This window comes from Cyprinus carpio, chromosome B13 (genome assembly GCF_018340385.1).
Source record: "Cyprinus carpio isolate SPL01 chromosome B13, ASM1834038v1, whole genome shotgun sequence".
NCBI lineage: Eukaryota > Metazoa > Chordata > Actinopteri > Cypriniformes > Cyprinidae > Cyprinus > Cyprinus carpio.
Genome location: NC_056609.1, coordinates 1,977,034 through 1,983,303, shown reverse-complemented (window position 1 = coordinate 1,983,303; position 6,270 = coordinate 1,977,034). Strand labels below are relative to the sequence as shown.

Genomic DNA, 6,270 nt, shown 5'->3' with positions numbered 1-6,270 from the left:
TATCTTTGTGAGAGAAAGATAACTAAACAAAATTGGACTGAGCTGTGGATCAATTAATTGAAACTGACTCTTTGAACTGATTCATGGAAAACTTCGCTACTTAAGTTTAAATCTGGAAAATTTTGGATTCTCATTTTTTGTTACTGTTGTTCATGCTGGAAGAACACATCAGTAATTCCAGCTCAGATGTGACTCTTGAGGTTCTGCTGAAACAGAAGTCTGGGTCTCTCTCGAAACTTCCCGATCACACCTGGTGACTCCACAGCTCAACACAAACATGTAAGCTTATGCTCATTCAGTCAGTCACTGGCCACAACACTTCAGATGAATGTAGAATTCAATTGCCTTTCCCCTTCTTTGTTTGCTATGCTTGTCTTACTTATTCTTACAAAAACGTTTAAAAAAAAACAATAATAATAATAACAACTTCTATTTAGACTATTTAAAATGCTGCCAGAGTTGAAAAGGCCTGCAACTATCCTTGCTCCCCATGCTGTTTGCCCTGCTGGCCTTACACAAACACACCTTCTGCTGGAAGCCAGTTTAACCTCAACTTTATGGGAAAAGAGAATTGATTGTTCACGTAGCAGTGAGATGACCAAACAGGACCCCCCTCCCGCTCAGTAGTGGAGGAGGATCTCCTTCAGTCAGCACATCATGGACAAACATCACCCAGGGGAGAATGTCTAATTCATTTCACACACAATAGAGACTGACCAATTTGGCCTGGGATGTCACATGATGCCGGAGGTCAGGGAAAGAGTTAAACTGTTTGGAAAAGAGCTCTGGACCTTAAATAACCTTTCCCAGCAAAAAGAAAAAGTCTCTATCTATCTATCTATCTATCTATCTATCTATCTATCTATCTATCTATCTATCTATCTATCTATCTATCTATCTATCTATCTATCTATCTATCTATCTATCTATCTATCTATCTATCGGGCGGACATACATGCAGACAGACAGACAGATAGATAGATAGATAGATAGATAGATAGATAGATAGATAGATAGATAGATAGATAGATAGATAGATAGATAGATAGATAGATAGATAGATAGATAGATAGATAGTCTCATAAGGAGATGACCTTAGAAATCTCATATTTGTCTCCTGTAGACCAAAGTCGCATGTTAGTTATTGAGAATTTTCGATATGAAATCAAACATTTCAAAACATTCTTCCAAGACTAAATTATCTGAACTGTACTAATCCACACTGACTTTATCACCAGCAAATGTCTCATTTGGTCCTATTTTTGTCTCTCCTAAGGCATTTTAACTGAGAACTTTGTAACATCTCCTGAGCTATGAAAGAGCAACTTCTGAGCAATAGGATTTCCCCTGGTTCACTGTTACTTATAGTTCTCTGTGGCTGGCTGGTTACTTAGTTCTGTATAGCCTGTCAAACTTCACAGCCACAGTAATTACAGCTCAGCCCAGAAATAGCAATATTTCAGATCTATAAATTACACATTCAAGTCTATTTCTTTTTATATTTACCTCAGATTGTTTGGTTTCTATGAGAGATGCTGAGTCACAATATCTATCTGCCATGTTGAATTTCACACCTTTTTATTTTCAGGATGGACAGTCAAATATGTCTGAGGAAACTCGCTCCATCATCACTGAGTTGAAAGGAGAAATATACGGAACAAACTCTTCCAAAATCTTTGTCCACTTACACACCCACTTTTTTTCTTTTCTTTTCCCCATAGCATTTATTTTGAATCCAACGTTACTGCTCTCTCTCTACCCATAGCTAAAACCACTCATCAACATAATCTTAATTTTCTCTAATATTCTCATTCTCTCTGCCGGTCTACGGACTTGTTACATGTCTGTTAGCTGCTACACAGTGCTGTGAGGAAACACTGTCCTGCGCTGCAGCGCTCTGTATGGCCAGTTTGCACCCAGCAGACAAAGTGTGTCCTCACCCGGGTGTGCAGTGTTATCGGGTGTGAGCTGGGCTGTGTCTGAGGCTCTTCTTGAGAAGTAGCACATCATTAGTAATATATTAGCAATCCTACGCTTACTCCGTTGGTTGCTCACACGTATCACCCAGGCTTGGCAATGTTGCAAAGTGGGAAAAAGGTGGAGATCCATCTCAATCTGGGAGACGTAGAAAAGAACAATCTTGTCAACCAGGCACTGTGTTTGTTGTGTCCATTTTCAATAACGTAAACTTAAAAGATTGAATTTAAAAGAAAGTCTCATTGTCTCAAAGGTCTAAGTCAATAGGGTTGACTGACTTCCGTTGTATGGGTAAAACAATTAAAAAGATTCTTCAGAATATTCTTTTGCATTTTGAAAAGAAGAAAACTGCACAGGCTTGGAATGGCATAAGGAAATAAGTTTACAAACTTGAGCATTGGTAGTCGAACAGTGTGTGTTTAGCTCGAGCTAATCAATGTAACTTTCTGAAAAATAGCTCTCAAATGGTGTTGTTATATAAACTGTTGTCTATTCGTATGTCTGCTTTTTTCACAGATGCCAGTCTCAGTAAGAGTGGGTGGAGGAGGGGTGAACGCTTTCCAACAGCAGGGCAAACAGAGTTTGGGACAAGACGAAACTGAGCTCATGTTTCTTGAGGTAAGTGTCAAACCACAGTGTCTGTGATCCCATTAAGCAGCAGTGAGACAAGCACACCTGCAGCAGTCTCACACACAAACAGACATAACCCTCACTTTCATCTACACTATAGACACCACAGACAGGTGAACTTCTAAAAAGAGAATTAATGTTTATAAAAAGAATTCTAGATATAATAGTTTTCCTTTCAAAAAAAAAAAAAAAAAAAATTTAGAACTGAAAGGCTTTTATAAGAGGGAAAAAATCTTTACAGTGTTTGCTCGACAGCACGGATTTCATTACACAATTTACTGATTATATGGTTTGTTCTAAATACGTTATGTAACTTCTGTAAGCACACTCAGTGTAGTTGTGAACGGTCTACTTTCTGTTTACATTCGGAATTAATCTATTTTCAACATCAAGAACTTTTTTAACCTCTGAAAAATTATATATTAGCATTTCCAGTGCTGGGTAGATTACTTACAAATTGTAGTCTGTTACTGATTACATATTACATACATGTTAAAAATTACATTTAGTAATGTAATTAAGATTACTAATTTGTGTATTCTGAACACTTTTGGATTATTTCTAGATTACTTTTGACATAACTTTTTTTTTATAAATTTAAATTGGATTACTGTTATAAAAAAAGAAAGAAAGAAAAAAATGTATCACCATTAACCAACATCAGAGAACATGCAAATGTGTTGTTAAATTATTGAAATATTATCTTTAAATCTCAGGGGGATCCCTGCATTACATTAACAAAAACATTAGAAAGAGAAGAAGAAGAAGAAAAAAGAATCATGCATACTTTACTGCCCTTGTGTGAATAATTTGTAATCATGTAATCCATAAAGAAGTAACTGTAAACTGATTATGAGCATTTCTTAATTTTTGGAATGTAATTAATGTAGTTCACATGTAATCAGTTACTACCAGCACTGGCAATTTTACTAATTGATATTATAATCAATTCCGCTCGGTCCGGTCCGACTGGCACTTGAACCATTGACAGACAGCATGGGAGTCAGATGCACTAAGGAAGCAGTCTTTATAGAATCAGCTGCGAGCACACCTCTTAAATCTGGGGAACTGAGGTTTACCTGCACAACATCTTGTACCAGCTTGGCTCCATTACACATATGCCACTAAACCTATCATCCGGGTCATGGCACCACTGTAAACGATTCTGCTTGTGGATTTAATTGACGATTGCCAGTATGGGAGTTGGGCAGACTTGCAACAGCGCTAAAGACCACAGCTTTTTTTTAATGTTAGTCGCTAGTGCACCTATTAAAGCCAGGAGCTGGCCTCTGTTACACTCACGCCTCTAAACCTCACTCTCACCCGGGTCATGGCACTACTGTAACAGTTCAGCTCAGGGAACAAACCAATTATTACCAGCACGGGAGCTGGACACACTAACAATGGTGCTAATGACTACAGCCTTCTAGTGTCAGTTGCTTGTGCACCTCTCGAGGCCAGGGGAGTGAGGTTTACCTGCACAGCTACCTTGTACCACCTGGTCTCCATTACATATACAATGCAAAATGTTTTTGATAAGAAGAACCAGTAAAGGACCTGTATATGTAATAGTGTTGATCTGTGAAGTCTAGAAAATAATCCATCACTAAAAAGTCTAGAGGTGAAAAACTAAAGCCTCAGTGGTTTGTGGAAGACTTGTTTAATTGGAAAACTTAGATATTAAAAGAATCTTAACTGAAGTGAAAAAAGCCATACAGGCTGAAGGTGTGCCCAGCGGTTGATGTTGCTTAACTGAAAACTATGGGAATTGTTGGAGTCAAATTTTTTTTTACTGAAAATCTAGGATATATTATGGATTTTTGCTGCCTGCTATATGAAAACTGCTGTTAAAGTAGTTGACTGCAAGACGACAGTTGTTGCCAGAGTCCAGACCGCATGGAGGTGAGAGAAGAGGAGGAAGAGAAGGAGCAGTGAAGCTGGGATGACAGTGGAACCTGTAGAAAGACACGTTTTTCTCACACCTCCCTGTCATTGTGGACGTGTGCAAACAGAGCACTGGTCTGGAGGAGGGAGTGTGATGGCAAACATCGGGCAGACAAGAGTTGGGAAGAACCAGCAGTCAGGGGTATTACTTAACCTTGCAGCCCACTTACAGCTGCAACACACAAGAAAGCACAGTCGGTACTAGACATCTATCACATGGACAAACGTGAGATTTTTTTACATTTTTATGAGAAAATGTCTCTGTTTTACACATATTAGCCTTTGAACTGAATACTTTATTGCATTAGATAATAAATATTTCATTTTTTTCAGCAAAACATTTTATCTGACCAGCATTTGGGAGACTTAAAAATTATTTCCAAAATTGGTTAAATTCATTATTTATTATTTATTCAACAAAGTATTGAGCAAAGGCTGTGAATACTTATTTACCTGTTTATATATATATAAATTTGCAAAGACTTCAATCAAACTTCTTTCACTTTGTCATTATGGGGTATTGTTTGTAGAATTTTGAGGAAAATAATGAATTTAATCCATTTTGGAATAAGGCTGTAACATAACAAAATGTGGAAAAAGTGAAGCGCAGATGCACTATATATATACTATAATGTTTTTTAAAGAATTATCTTCTGTTCACCAAGCCTTCTTTTATTTGATCCAAAATACAGCAAAAGCAGTAATATTGTGAAATATTCTTACTAGTGCAGTCAAACGATTAATCACGATTAATCGCATCCAAAATAAAGGTTTATGTTTACATAATATATATGTGTGTACTGTGTATATTTATTATATATATATATATATATATATATATATATATATATATATATATATATATATATAGATATATATATATATATACACACACACACACACACACCTGCATGTACATATTTAAGCAAAATATGTTACATTTATATATTAAATATGCTTATATATGATATAAATTATAAGAATATAAATATATACATGTAAATATATGTAAATATTTTCAAAATATATGCTGCATGTGTGTGTTTTTATATATACATAATATACACAATAAACACACATATATTATGTACACAAAAACTTTTATTTTTGGTGTGATTAATCATTTGACAGCACTAATTTTTACTATTTAAAATAACTGCTATCTATTTGAATATATTTTAAAATGTAATTTATTTCTGTGATCAAAGTTAAATTTTCAGCATCATACATACACACACACACACACATATATATAAATATACATTTATACACATATTATATATACACATATTATATTTTTTGCCATATGTGGAATAGCCAATTTTGGACTGAGAGAGTTCAGGCATGTAAAATTAGTCATGGCTTATCATGTAAACAGTTTGGTGTGATCTAATGTCACTTTCATTTCGTTCAAAAGGGTTTTCAAACAATGTTACACCTGTTACACCCCCTCACATTACAATGTGCTTGCATACAAACAGAGCTTTACCACTGCAGTCGTTGCTGTTGTATAGAAGCTGTAGACGTGAGGTCCACCTAACATCATTCATACAATGACGTGTGCCAGTAAGCACCTACAGTATGTCAACAGTTCAGATGTGTCATATGGCTCCCTCACTCACATCCTGTCACCTCGCGGTGTGAGCTGACACACTGTGTGGCCTGAAAGATTTTGAGGTGCACAGAGTAACACAGCAACTGCGAGAGATGGCACTTGTG

At 36.1% G+C, this 6,270-nt stretch overlaps 1 long non-coding RNA gene across 1 annotated transcript in view; it reads left to right on the top strand.

Moving 5' to 3' along the window:
- LOC122139372 overlaps window positions 1-5,145 on the top strand; it is a 10,329-nt gene extending 5,184 nt beyond the window's left edge. Inside the window, exons 4-5 of the long non-coding RNA XR_006156230.1 lie at window positions 163-279; window positions 2,494-5,145. This is a non-coding gene — a long non-coding RNA (uncharacterized LOC122139372). The remainder of the gene's footprint in view (window positions 1-162; window positions 280-2,493) is intronic.
- The last annotated feature ends 1,125 nt before the right edge of the window (window positions 5,146-6,270 follow it).